The sequence below is a fragment of the Pimephales promelas genome, chromosome 14 (genome assembly GCF_988280905.1).
Source record: "Pimephales promelas chromosome 14, fPimPro1.hap1.1, whole genome shotgun sequence".
Classification (NCBI taxonomy): Eukaryota; Metazoa; Chordata; class Actinopteri; order Cypriniformes; family Leuciscidae; genus Pimephales; species Pimephales promelas.
Window position 1 is genome coordinate 31,583,418 of NC_142782.1, and position 15,945 is coordinate 31,599,362.

The following is a 15,945-nucleotide window of genomic DNA, read 5'->3' on the forward strand; positions in this document are numbered from 1 at the left end:
GATGCATAATGTATATGAAATATGTTCATGTGCATTTGCTGGGAATCAATGACCTTGGCATTGCTTGTCTACTGTATGTTGAACACTATGGCTATACAGTGATGATATCAGATAATAATGTAACTATAATTTGATATAAACCACAGCAGCCTAAAATTAATGTTCTCCAAGGTATTTCTAAGAAAAATATAGTAGTACCATGGTAGGTCGAACAAAAAAATAATAATGAAAAATTACAAGAAAAACATAAAACAAAACATTACAGTAGTGTTATGTTTGTGTAAGTGCATCCTTTACCAGTTGAGCTGCACAGTTACAAATAAATAAAAGTACAAAAATACAAACACCCCAATCACAAACCTGTGAATAAATATAAAACATATTCAAGAAAAATAAAAATATGATATATAATATTATTAAAATATATATATATATATATATATATATATATATATATATATATACGCATACATACACATAATGGGTTATATCTAGGTTATGTTTCTATATCTAGGTTGACGTGATTAATTGAACTGATGCATTTGAAGTATATGGTTTGGACAGATCAAGGGCCTGTGACTCATGGAATAACCATCTTATAATTAAACCGCATGTGTGGCAGTGTGTAATTAGGTTCTCTTAAAAATAACCATCACCAATGATCACACACGTGACCCTGTCTGTCATCATCTACACTTACTGAGTTTAACCAGAGACTGTCTGAGGGGGAGGAGACAAATGAATAAAAGAAACCATAACACTTGAAGGGATCCTTCACTCAAAAATGTAATTACATTTTTACAGTCATTATCATGTTGTTCCAACCCCCGTAAAACTTTCCTTCATCTTCGGAACACAAGTTAAGATATTTTTGATGATATGGGGGTGAGTAAATTGTCAGCAAAAGTTTTTTTAAAAGTGAACTACTCCTTTAAGTTTATCAAGCGATGTGAATACTTTTTATGCGTAAAAAAAAAAGACATTTTCTTCCACATGCGCCACGACGCATGCAAGAGAATTCTTGTATTGTCTTAGCTGTGTGCAGTGGAAAGGTGAACCTCCAGCCCAGTCTCAGGTTCTGGATGATCTGGACTAGGTTTTCATTAAGACGATCTCTATATTTTGCTGCATTGAGCTTGGCTTCTACCCTGACGAGTCCACCAGACCCTGCCGCTGAATGTGTTGGGATGATATTGTGCAAGTGATGAGCAGTGCCTCATTTCCTCCATACATGATATTTAGAACTGAGATTCATCAGATTCCTGTTTCTCACAGTCTGAGAGAGACCTTTAGGTGCTTTTTTGCAAATACCATGTGGGGTTTTGTGTCTTCACTGAGGAGAGGTTTGAGTCTGGCGGCTGGCCACTCTGCCATATAACCCATGGAGAGTCTCCTTCTGTAAGTTTCTCCCATCTTCATATATGATCTCTTTTATTGAGAGATGTGTGCCTTTCCAAATAATACACATTCAATTAAATTTGCAAAAGTTAACTCCACACTCTTAGAAGAAATGGTTCTATTTAGAACCAGAAATGGTTCCATCCCCCGCTTCATATATGAAACTCCAAAATGGTTCTATATAGAACCATTTTTTTTGGTAAAAGGTTCTATTGGCCAAGTATGGAACCCCAGGGTTCTATATAGAACCCAGAGGAACCCTTTTTTTAAGAGTGTATAGAACCTTTTAGGGGTTCCATTCCAAATACGTAGCGCTGATGGAACTTTTTAAGGTTCTATATAGAACCTTTTCTTCTATCTACAAGCGAAAAGGGTGTCCCAGAAAGGGAAAAGTAATAAATAAATACAAAAAAAGCACAAAAATCAAAGTACATGAGTATCATTATAAGGGAACTCAAGTTGTAAATAATGTAAATAAGCACAATGACTTCTGGTGTCGATATGAACCACTGCAAAATCACCCGTCCAGATGGGTTTCAAGCCGGATTAACATTCAATTCAGGACATCGAGTAGAGGCTGAGATCACAATAATAAAGCCTGGCCCATAATATAAAAGTGTGTCACAACAAATTCTCTGACATCAGGTAAAGAAACTAGTCGGCTGGTCTCTTTAGCGTGCATCTATAGGCTGATTTGTGCTGGCAGTATTTCCCCGTTGTCAAAGGTCTGAATAATCCTCTCGCACAGAGAATGACTTGAGATTACGTGGCATGGGGTTTGCCCTCTGGTTGATTTTCCTCACCCCTGCTGGGTCCACAGTGCTGTTACTCTCTGAGACCATGGCACAGGTTGTAGGCTTTAAATGGAGAGATTTACCCCACTGATTTCCCTAGAGAGAAGGCCATCTGCCTACTATCACTCGGCCCATTATTATGACTTCTACACAGTGCGCATGCTCACTGACGGCATCACAAGTCGAAATGCCACAGGCCAATGAGTCGCACGCACTGGAAAACAGCAAGTAAGTAAGTAAAGTTTATTTATAGAGCACTTTTCACAGATAAAAATCACAAAGTGCAACCACAAAATATAACAGTATTCAATCAGTAAAATTAAAACATTTAAAAACATTTAAAAAGCCCAAAATAAAACCCAGTTAAATAAATGCTTGTCTAAATAACAGTGTCTTAAGATGCCTTTTAAAATAATCAACCGAGTCGGTCACACGGAGGAACAAAGATAAACAGAATAATAAACAGAATAAACTGGGTTTTTTTTAATAAACAGAAGCTAATTAAAAGCATGCACTGCTTTCCAAGTGTCTCATATCGTATTTGAATAGTAATTACCTGCAGGAAAATATAAAGCTAAATGTATATTTCCTAGAAAATTCATTTAATTAATTAAATAAATAAATGTGAGTGGCAAAAAAATGCATTTATATATATATATATATATATATATATATATATATATATATATATATATATATGTGTGTGTGTGTGTGTGTAATTTAAAAAATGATAAATACATGTACGGAGGAATATTGCATTCACTTGAGGAAACAAAATCTACTCTGTTTTTATGAATTAACGTGTTAATTATCTGTTTTTATGAATTAATGAGTTAATCCTAATTTTTGAGATAATCAAGTCATTAATTCAGAAAAACAGCGAAAAAAAATTTTCCATGAAAAATTATCTCATAATCCTGAGATAATTAACTCGTTAATTCAGAAAAGCAGAGTAGATTTGTTTCCTTCAAGTGAATGCAATACGCTTCCATATGCATCCATCCATACATAATGAAAGGCATCTAAAAACATAACAATAAAATCTAAGTAAATAGATATTTACAGCACACTAATTAAAGCGCATGATTTGAGGTATGATTCATATATGTAGGAGAAAAGCATTAGGACGAGTTACTAGGATATGTTTAATACTTTAATACTCGTGTTTGTCAGAATCTCTAATCTTACACATGAGCAATAATAATAAGTGATGTTTGCCTTGGAAAACAGCACTAATAATAGCGCAGTGCCACTGCAAGTATGAGTGAGCCATTTATAAATTCCCAGTATTAAATGATTAAAATCATCTCTAGGGCTGTATTCGTCCTCTTGTGTTTATCTCAAGGCAATAATACATCGACAACAGGATGAACATAAGGGACTAGCAGAACAGTTCACTGTTTTTTGTTAGTAACAGGAGGGATGAGCAATGGGTTAATGGGGTTGACCTTCACTCCTTGCATTCATTGCACTTATATTGGCCTCTACACATCACATTAGAGTAATTACACACATGGGGCTTGAATGAATGAATTTTAAGTATACTACAAGTATACTTCACTATATACTACATCAAATTGCTCAAAGGTGACAGTACAGGCATTTTATTTAATTTTACTTACCATTTCTTTGAAATATGTGATATTTACTAATTTCTAAAAATTAAATTAATGCGAAAACCCATTTTTCCGTGTGCAAAAGATTTCTATTTAAAATAAATACTGTTCTTTTTAACTTTCTATTCATCAAAAAAAAATAAAAATTCAACAATAAGAATATTATAATAATTTCTGAATGATCATGAGGCACAGTAATAAATTACACTTTAAAATACAGAATATTCAAATAAAAAAAACATTCTTTTATATAGCAAAAATATTTCACAATATTACTGTTTTTACGGTATTTTTAACCAAATTAATGCGGCGTTAGTGAGCATAAGAGACTTCTTTCAAAAACATGAACAAATCTTGCCAACCTCAAACTTTTGAACGCTAGTTCCTGAGAAAAAAAAAGGTTTTAGCTCTAAAACCGTATTCTGGACAAATGTGGGCAAAATAGTTTTGATTTATTTAAAAAAATAAAAATAAAAATACTTCCCTTGATCTGAGCGGTACAAGACTTGGCTACTTTTCCTAAGTTTGCCTCCTGAACACACAAATTTTTTTTGACTCAATTCTACAATGTTAAGGGGGTGAAAAAAACCTCCTTAATCTTGTATTTGGGTCAAAAATGGGCATAGAAATGAATGGGAAAAACAGTAATTTAGAGCATTCTAAAATAAGCCAAGATAAGACACCAGGTAAGAGCAAAGTCACTTCATCTTTAGGTTTTAGCTCTAAGAACTTATTGGAATTATATTTAAATGTAGTTAAAATATAAAAAAAAAAAAAACATAAAAATAAGCATAATTTACATAGAAAATATGGTACTTTTGAAGTAAATAAATTCAAAAATACCCCCAAAATAAAAAAAAACAGCATAAATGAATAAGACAAAACTTTATCAAAGACAAAAAAAATCCTCTGTGCCCACATTTGTCTACAATTACAGGATTGAGGGCTATATAAAGTGAATACGGTTTGAGGGTTAATCTAATTTTCTGTACAAATAATGTTTCCGGTTCAAGAATCCCACTGGAAATGGAAGATCAAATGAAGGCCAATACAAATATAGGCCATTCAGATATTCCACCAAACATTAGCACAGCTGCATACTGCACAAATAGAGTAGTGTACAACACGCTATTCTGAACACAGGCATAGTGAATCAGTGGATCACGGTGGGCTGTTGTTGTACTGGAGGGTCTTGTGTGTGTAATGGAGCTGGTGTGAGCGCCGTGCTGTAAGGCCGAATGAGACCTTGAGAGTCTCAGCTGTTTGCTTGCTGACATGTCGAACTCACTCCCAGAGGGCTGGATCTGTTACGCCCCCTTTACCAGATGTCTAACAACACTCTCAGATAGAGGGGGCTGGTCGTCTGCTCACTTGTGAGAACGCATGATCCTAAAAGCATGATTAATAATATCCGGTCCGTTTCAAAACAGGCCTCAGCTGACTTTCAAGTGACTGTGAATAATAAGCAGTTAGCATTTACCATGCAGCTCAGTTTTTAGCATCCAACTAACCAGAACAATGTAAAATAAGCAGATTTCTGATCAACGTCAGTTTTATCAGTTTCTTCCAAAAGCGGTTTCTGTTGTAAAAGGCCTAAGATAACGCTACACCTCCTAAACCTCCTCAAAGCATCTCTCTCAGGGATTGAACCAGGTTGCAGATATTCAAGGGAAACCTTCAGAATGGTGCATGAGGAGTGAAAGATTTATGATGCCATTGATTTTTACAGCGAGTAGCTTCACTTATCTCTTGCAAAGAAAATCCATCTTGCTTCGGTTACAAGCGCTCTATGCTTCTATTTCAATTCTGATACTATTGTGTGTATAGATGAGCTCTTCTGCGAGCCGTCAGGAATGCAATGCTTTGTTCAGCTCAGCTCAGACGGGGCTGGAATGTGGGTTCGGTGATCTTTAACTTTGGTATTTGAGTCTGAGTCTCATAATGACAGTCTTAAAGTCGAATGCAGTGCATCAATTCCAGCCCAAGTCCTCATCCTTTAGGAGTGGATTTTAGAGACGAAAATGTTGACAACATGAACCAGACATGAACTCTTCCAGGCCTCAGTTACATACAGTGTTTGAGGATCAAAGATGTTGTTTGTGGGCAGCCAAGGAAGACCATAGACTGGCATTATGCAAATTTGTTACGAATCCTACATAGGTTTGTGCAGGAAGTAAGACTAGAATTACTGACGAGTCGTTTCAGGAAGTTCAGAATCGTTTTGTTTTTTTTCTTCTGGGAGACTTACTGTACGTTCACACCATCAAAGAAGCTCTGGCCGTCCTGTCAAGGACGCTTGTCAAAAAGTACGGGGAAGCTTGTTGACGCTTTGAACGCTCTGACGTTGCGGGGAGAATAGAAGTGTCACAACATGAAATGTAATAAACAGAAAAAAACCAAGCAATACATTGAAGAAACCTTTTTTAATGACAGTATTTTTGGTCACATTTGGTCGGGAAAAAAATTGTTTGCTAAATAATTATTGTGGTCAAATCGGTGTCACCGTGAGCAAATTAATTGCATTCCCGCTCTAAAACGAGCGTTTGTAAATATTTCAAATATAAGTTGCGCTCATGGGGTCCCTATAAGCAAACAACGTCGTGTCATAAATGATACGAAACACAGCAACGGCGATTATTAGCTTCTCTTCCATTTTCGTGAAACTAATGTTTTGGTAGGAACGAAAGTTTACATTCATGTTTCTCCGGAGCAGCCAGCGCGAAGGACGACTACATTCCGATTGGTTGCTGCCGTTTTTTTTTTTTGTTTCGTGTTTTTATTACATTCTAACCAACAAAGTCAATATACAGTCAGAATTGCAATATATACAAAATGGAGAAAACAAAAACAAGCAAAAAACAAAAAAAAAACAAAAAAAAATCAATATCAAATTGATTATTGATCATATGAATTGAGATATCAAATGATTCACAAATCGAAATAGTTTTAATTGCTTTCTTATTGTGGGAATGAAAGATAGTTTTGAAATATAATTGCATTTCTTTTTCAAGAACCAAAAAGAAAGGTTTGGTTTTATTGTACTTACATTTATGTATTTGTATATGGAATTTAGCATAAATTAAAATTAAATTTATAGATTGGTTGCTGCCGTTTTGCCGCCGCTTGCCGCTGAACCACGTCACAGCTCATTAACTCAAAAAGTTGAGCTTCTTTCAACTTTCTTTGACGCTCAAAATGCTCAAAACACGACGCCGATTGATTTGACGCTCCTTGCAGCTGAGAAAAGCCAGCTTCCTTTGAAAATGAATGACTTCCGGCCGCTTTGGAAGCTCAAGCTCGGCGGTGGTGTGAACGTACAGTTAGTGCCCTTTCACACCTACCTTGTTTGGTCCGGAGTTTAGGACTTTTCAGTTTGGTCCGAATCAAAATTACAGGTGTGAAACCTCCCTCGGACCACGGTTCAGACCAAACAGATGAAAATTGGTCTGACGAAAAGAGGTAGTCTCGGTCTGGATGGTTCGGACTTTCAGACGTTTTACAGAAAGTTGTGGTGGTTCCCAAAAAAACGAAAAAAGAGAAGCTGTCAGGAGAAATGAGCCGTGTTGCACATGGGGAGAGGAGGAGATGAGGTTTTTAAATTAAGTATGGTCTGTTGACATAAGAAGTCAACTTGCGGTCTTCTCCTTTCCTGTCGGCGACGATAAAATGTTCGCACGACGAGGATGTTCATTTGGCGAATTTGTGTATAGTTGGTGTTGCAGGTAATTGTGAGATTAAAATAACAATATAGTTGCAACGACATGCGTCTGTTCGTTCATGTTGTCAACGTTACTCACCGAATTGACAACATGCCGACGAGTTCATATACTAAACCAATCATTGTCAAGATGCAGCCCAGACTGATGATGACGACTGATGATAAACTTCTTTAGTGGGCTCGCATTATTGCAGTGTGAAACCAAACCAAAACTTTCTGAAAATATAAAATATATCGGATTTGATTCGGACGTTGGCGCGGACTTTCAGGTGTGAAAACGTTAACTCAATTATTCGTGCACTTCGATCTTTGAATCTTTACAGACCTTTTTTATTCAAACAGTTATATTACCCACTATACAAAACAAAGTCTCATTCATGAAACAAGCACAATGACTTCATAAATAATGCAAGTGTTCCCACAGCTCAAGGTCATATGTTTCCTTCCCAGTGATGAATGCATAAGCTGATCAAATGTATGCAAGTCACTTTGGATAAAAGCATCCCCCAAATGCATACGTTTCTACATTAACTGCTGCATTGAATTGAACGAGACAAATTACATAGAAAACATCATGAATAAGACCCAAGGATCAGTGAGCACAATGAATATGATTCACCGGTCTATCATATCATATGGTTTTGTCATTAATACATCGACACCAGTGCACACGTGGACTTGGGAAAAAAATGCATAAAATGCTTCACGTATAGGAAAATCCACGGAGTGCATGCATTTCTCTCATCCCTTCACTGCTGGAAAAAAAAAGAGGTCACATGTTGTATTTTGTCTGCCTCTCTCATTACATTTTCTGCTGTGGAGAAGCAGAGCCCGAAGACGCCCCCTCCTCCTCTCTCCAGACACACATTCGTCTCTCTCTCGTGAGCCGTCTAATCAGCTTGTGATTTTGAGACCCATCTCTGTACTTATCAAACCATCCCCGTTTACTTGAGCAGATTAAAGCGTCCGGGATTTGAGCGAGTGGGTTAAAGCTCCCTCTCGAGCGATTAGAGCTTCCGCTCTCTTTCTCCCGAGTCCTGCCACGTTGTCCGTGGTTTCAAACAGCAGCACGGCATTCCCACACGCTGACACAGTGACACAGTCTTCACTTTCCCTCGTCTCATCCTCTGCCTAAAGCTGCAATAGCAGATAGCATTTTAGCTCACACACACTCATTCACTCAATATGCAGTCTTATTCATTTAAGGGTCTTTCTTCAAACATGGGCAATTGTAGAAAATAACCTCTTAAATCAATATTCTCACTAGTTTATTCAGTCCACTAACAATGTCCAACAGTGGACATATTTGCATCAGATGAAAATTGTGAAAAATATATATACTGTATATATTACGGGTGTCAAACAATTAATCTCATCCAAAATAAAAGTTTGTGTTTACATAATATATGTGGGTGCACTGTAATTATTTTGTATGTATATATATATATATATATATACATAAATGCAAGTATATTTAAGCAAAAAATATGACTTATATATAAAATATTTATATATAATATTAATTATATATAAATCTATATACAGTATATACACGAAAATATTTCTTAAATATATACAAGCATGTGGGTGTGTATTTATATATATATATATATATATATATATATAATTACACAGTGCACCCACATTTTGGATGCGATTAATCACGATTAATCGTTTGACAGCCCTATAGATTAATCGTGATTAATAAATATATAAATAAAATATCACATTTCTCATTTTGTGTTTTACTTTAATATTCAGCAAATTTCAAACATTTTTACTGGGCTACTCCTTTGTCATGCTAATGCTAATTTGATAAGCTTTTTGTTTACATTGGTAATCAAGTAGGCTACATTAACATTTAAAACAATCTCTATTGTGTTTGCAGTGGAAAAACTGACTTTCACACCATTTATTACCATATATATATAAATATTAAAAATATATAATACGTTTGAATGCTTGGGCCATAAAGGGGACTTAAAAAAGCAAAAAAGTAAATAATTTAAAAACAAATTACAAAATGGGACTCTTAAAAGATCCATGAAAATGGAAATACAATAACGGTTTCAATAGGAAATACAATAACGTCTTTGGAAAATAGGTAACATGTCGGTGATGTGACTTCGTATAACAAAAAAACTAGCAAAAAAATAAAAGTAATAACAAAATAATACATTAAAAATAAATAAAATAATAAAAGGAAATAAATCTAAATAATAAAATAATACTAAAAAGGTAAGGAAAAATAATCTTTACATTTATAAAAATGCATTCTTTTATTTTTTAAGTAATGACAAAATACTGTATTTACAAAATAAAAAAAATAAAGGGAAAAAGGGATAAAAAATAATGTACAAAAAAGTAAAAGCATAAAAAAATACAATAAAATAATAAAATACAATACCAGCCCATTCATAAAGTGCACAAGAAAGATTCCCTATTAGCTCCTCTCCACCTAAGAAGAACTACACCAGTCCTGGTTTATTCAATTTGCCTTTGCTTTTAAACAGATACGAAGCAGCCACAAGGTGCAAGTGTTTTTCACTGAATTAAAAAGGAAGGGGAGAGAAGCGGAAGGTGAGAGAACAGTAATAGCATTCGGCTCAGACTGTCACGCTGTCACTTTATTCACAGCTAGCTAACACTCACACAGTACATGCTAAAGACTGTTCGCTCAGTCGACACTGCGATTCATCACATCCGCTTCAGGCTATCACATGCATTACTCACCCAGGGTTTTCATAATATAAAACTCTTGTGATAACCTCAACGTCACTGGGGAAATATATATAAAAAAAAAGCGCCCTAAGGGAACTAGAGGATGTGGTTCAGGAGAAGCAAAGGTCAAGTGTCTTGCTCAAGGGCAAAATCTCATTCTTATGGGGTTGGGGGTTGACTATTAAACACACTTTTAGCTTGAGCAGGATTTGGTGAAACCGACGACTCCATGAACGACCATTGCTTTTTCTGTAACATCGTGGCTGTGTCCCTTCGGTTGTTCTCCATGAGCCCAGGCCAAACCTCTGAGGTTTCTATTTATACCCGTGAGTGGTGCATGTGTGACCGAAATGCCTGTCAGTGCTCTTTGATAGCTATATTTTCTCATCATTTAACTCTCTACATACAACTGTGCTGTTTTTATGAAACTATGGACCTTCTGGAAGCTCAACAGAAGTGGAAACTAAATTGACAATAGCAGTGTTTGCTAAGACTAACATCACCATTACAATTGCTCATACAAACACTAAATTTAAAGGGATAGCTCGCCCAAAAATTCATTTACTTACACACATGCAATCCCCAATGCATATATGACTTTCTTTCTTCAGCTAAACTCAAATTAAGATTTTTAGGAAAATAAACCATCTCTGTGAGTCCATATAATGCCATTGAATGGCTATCGCTCGGCTGACACTTGAAAAATCATGAACACGAGTGGATAAATCCATGTCCTCTGAAGTGAAACAATAGATGTGTGTAAGAAAAAAAAATGTAAGTCACGTCTCACTCTCATGATTGTTCGTATGCGTCAGCTGAGCAGCAGCCATTCACTTGCATTATATGGACTCACAGAGAAGGATTTTTTCCCTAAAAATCTTTGTTTGTGTCTATCTGAAGAAAGTCATATACACATCAGGAAAGGCATGAGGGTGAGTAAATGAGAATTTATTTTTAGGTGAATAATCCCTTTACACCCATTTTGCTTTGTGGAGACTGTTGCTCTGAAACACACCTGAAACATTTTGATCCTAAAGCAACAACCAAACCAAATTTTTTTTTAACTTTCCCTACTCCGTTTGTGTTTATTTCATATCCTGCACAGCACGAAATGTGGATGCAATTATGAAACAAAAATGAAAATATGCAAAAACCAATAGAGACAGACTTTTATGGGATCCTAACAAGAAACAGAACAGTAAAGCTTCATCAACACAGCTCCCAGTTGCTCCATTCACTCCATTGTTTATTTCCCCAAAGGCTCCAAATCACATTACTCTACAACAATAAAGAAAGTGTAGACTATGTCTAAATATTACGCAGGGCTGATAAATCAACATGCTAAAGTGAAACTATAATCAGATGAACTCTCTGCTACACTGCCTTTTCCTCTTTATTTGCAATTTCACTCCATTTAATAAAAAATAAATACTTGAACAGGAGGGAACTGTTTTGTTTCCAAAAAATCTATTTATTTCACAATGAGTGCATTGACATTACAATTATGCTTAACCCAACAGCTTGTGAGGTCATGTCAACACATTAAACTGTGGTCGTTTATCGGTAAAAGGTCATAAACCCAATTTAAGGTAAAACCCAATCGACACGCATGGATATTCAGTATGCAAATATCAGTTTTCTGATAGCTTAAAGCTAAAAAAAATGTACACTATTGTTCAAAAGTTTAAAAAAAATATATAAAAAAACAATGCATTTTATTTAAAAGTGCCTTCCATTACACCCAAGGTCACCTACAAGCAATTAAAACAGTAATATATTAAAGAACTAGATAAAATAAATAAATAATAAACAATCCCAATTAGCATCACAGAATTCAAGCATCATATACAATACAGTTTAATAAAAGTACGTAATAAAAAAGGCTGGGTAAAAAAAAGGTAGGTTTTAAGATGGGATTTGAAAGTGTGCAGACTTTCAACTATTACGGATATTGAGAGAAACAGAATTTCATAGGTGAAGGTGAGTGGTCACATTGCTAAAAGTTGTAGCTCCCATGGTAGTTAGGCGTATACGTGGTGACAAGAGCAAGTGAGAGTGAAGATCTTAGAGCGCGCAAAGGGATATAAATATGAAGAAGATCAGTAAAGTATGGAGGAGCGAGATTGTGAATTGCCTTGAATGTGAGAAGCGGAATTTGAAATCAATGCGATACTTTAATGGAAGCCAGTGTAATCGCTGGAGAACTGGTGAAATGTGCTCAGTAGAACGAGTTCTAGAAAGAACACAAGACGCAGACTTCTGAAACAACTGAAGTTTATAGAAAAGTTTGGAAGGAGGACCAGTAAGAAGAGTGATACATGAAGTAACCAGTGCATGGATAAAGACTGCACACTCTTAGAAAAAAAGGTTCTATCTAGAACCTTAAAAGGTTCTATCAACGCTAAGTATTTGGAACCCCTAAAAGGTTCTATACACTCTTAAAAAAGGGTTCCTCTGGGTTCTATATAGAACCCTGGGGTTACATACTTGGCCAATAGAACCTTTTACCAAGAAAAAAATGGTTCTAACTTCTATATAGAACCATTTTGGAGTTCCATATATGAAGCGGGGGATGGAACCATTTCTGGTTGTAAATAGAACAATTTCTTCTAAGGCCCCATCCACACTACTGCGTTTTTGTTTAAAAACGGAGAATTAAAACGAATACGATCTCCGTCCACACCAGCGTTTTATCTGCGTATTAGAAACGATCTCCGTCCACATTAAAACGACTGAAAACGCAGATTACGTGACCATTCACCAACACTGGGCATGCGCGTGCCGGTGTAAACAGTGAATGACGAATCAGGGAAGGATGCGTCATGACTGATAACACCCAATCATAGAGCCAAGCGTCAGCCTCTGCGTCAGCGTTTCTAAAGTTCTCCGTTTTGTATGGTTTTGTCTCGTCCACACTAAAACGCACTCCGGAGATTCAAAACGCAAAACGCAGCTGCAGCGTTTCTAAACTTCTCCGTTTTAGGTCTTCGTTTTTCCTGTTTTAGTGTGGACGGGAGATGCAAACGTAGCAAAAGGTCTCCGTTTTTAAACGAAAACGCAGTAGTGTGGACGGGGCCTAAGAGTGCAGCGTTGATTTAAACTACAGAGGTGAAAGTGCATAGTACGCGTAATATTATTAACATGGGCTTCGAAGGAAAGTGTGCCATCCAGAATGACACCCAGACTCTTAACCTGTGGGGAAGGACAAACATTATGATCAATATTCTCAAAAAAAAAAAAATCAGTTTAGTTAGAGTAGATCTTGTGCCTACAAGTAGGACCTCAGTTTTTATCACTATTGAGTTTTAAAAAGTCAGCTGAAAGCAAATCTTTAATTTCAGCTAAACAGCTGGACAAAGAAGGTGTAGGAAAAGAGCCAGAGGGTTTGGAAGACAGGTAGAGCTGGGTGTCATTAGAGTAACAGTGAAAATGGATACCATATTTCCTGAAAATGTGGCCAAGAGGGAGGAAGTAGATAATGAATAGAAGCGGGCCCAAAACAGAGCCCTGAGGAACACCGGTAACTGTAGATGGTCTTGATCGGTTATTTTGATGCATTCAATTGATCAAGTGATAGTAAATATTTTCATAATGTCACAAAAGAAGATTTCTCTGTCATATAAATGCTGTTAATACATGTTTCTTGAGTAGTAAATCAGCATATTAAAATGATTTCTGAAGGATCATGTGACACTGAAGTCATCAGAAATGATGCTGAAAATTGATCTTTTCATCACATCAATAAATTACATTTTTAAATATATTAAAAAGAAACTAGTTATTTATAATTTGAATATTATTTCACAATATTAGTTTTTACAGTATGTTTGATCAAATGAATGCAGCCTTGGAGACCATACGAGACTTTTTTTTAAAAAGTCTTAGACAAAATGTTTGACCGGTAGTGTATAAGAAAAAAAATAAAATAAAGTAGTCTGTTTTTGACAAGATGACCCATAATTTTACTGTGCTTATGGAAATGAATGATAGACTTGGTACTAGTCTGTACCAATAATAAAAGTAAGTTAGGCTTCTTTAGGCTCTTGAGGTTCTTGGACATGATTTCTTTCCTAATCCAGTAATGAGACAAAAACATTTGGACAGTTTCAGAGGTATCATTCATATACATACACCACTACATCAATATATATATTTCAACTATTCTCATACCAAGGTTTAATACTTATGGGTTTGTTAGATGATCTAACCCTAAATACTAATTACTGTGATGCATAAATGTATGGGTTTGAAGGTCATCTGTCATTTAGTGCTACAAAGTGTGCAAACATACAATTTTCACAATTCATAATTTTGGAAATGAAGACACACATCCAGAATGGAAACAACCACCTCAGAGTAATCTAATCTCTCCACCAGATGGCTTTTATATGAGCATGTGGGCGTTTATAAACGTCTTAAAGGGGTACGTCTGCTGAATCGAAGGCATAGTTCTGCTGCCATTGTTCCAGAGGCTGAGGTCAGCAAAGTATTTATGAAGGCCAAGATTTAAGATTTCACATTTCTGTCCGATCAAATTTCTTTCTATCAATGATTCTGCCAAAACGAATCAGACTTTTCTAGAGAACCTTAGAAAAGCAATATAAAGAGAATAGTTTTATCCTTCAAGTTCTGCATGAAAACCTTCATTGCATAGGCTGCACTTATTAATAAAACAAAATTTTTGACTAGACATCACAAATCATTTGTTACTCAGCAAAGATAATGATGATACTACGACTAGAGCACAACAGTAATCATCCAAATTATCAATGACCTTGAAAGGGGAAGTTTATTTCCCCAATTAATTATCTTCATTGGATATATAGACAAAAAATAAAATAAAGAGCTCCACACTGTAAAAAAATATTTTCATGATTTGTTATCACAACATTTTTTCCTTTTGTCAAATCAACTTAGGTAATTTATGTAGTTCAGATAACATCATATTTTGAGTTTCTGGTGATTAAATGAATCTCCTTCATTGTATTAACTCAACTTTTCCATTTCAATGAACTTAAAATTAAGGTAACCAGGTTAGTTATTTTTTTAAGTTAAACCAACAATATTTTTTTTACAGTGAAACAAACCAACCAGCTCCGAAATTAATCACAAAATTAAATACAAACTTTTATTTGAGGCAAATAAATAAATTAAGTAAAACTTGATTCATACTAATTGGTTAGTATAAAAACATCTTTTTTTAATTTATTGCAGTTAGTTTTGACTCGATTATGTCATCAACAATGCTTCATGGGAGTGGGCGGGTGCTTTCACCGTAATTTATCACACTTACTTGTGGCTGTCACAGAAACGCATAATATCATTTAACAACCTCATATTTCATAGAAAGTCTATCTTCAAAGGTTTATAAGTTACTGTTAAAAGTAATTTTCTCTAAGGAGCAAATGATTTTTACTTCTGGAAACCTGGCTCTTGTGCTCTATGCACACAGCAATCATAGGGTGAGGCTATAAGTAAACGTACCGTATTGTCCCATACTCTGCGTTTATAAAAGAGGGTCATGAGCGTGGGGTCTGTTTTGCATATGGGACTTCCTAAAGCACAATCTCCCACTACAGAGTCGGTTTCCCCCTTTCCCAACCTATATATGGATACATCTCAAGAACTGTTTCTTTAACGGCGCTCTGGAGATTTACTGGGAGTTTGGCTCATTCACACAAGTGTAATTCTCCACAGA

General features: G+C 35.6%; 1 protein-coding gene across 2 annotated transcripts in view; it reads right to left on the minus strand.

The window, feature by feature from the left end:
• fgd1 (FYVE, RhoGEF and PH domain containing 1) overlaps positions 1-15,945 on the minus strand; it is a 49,189-nt gene that overhangs the window by 28,328 nt on the left and 4,916 nt on the right. The gene's annotated exons all lie outside the window — the stretch shown is intronic.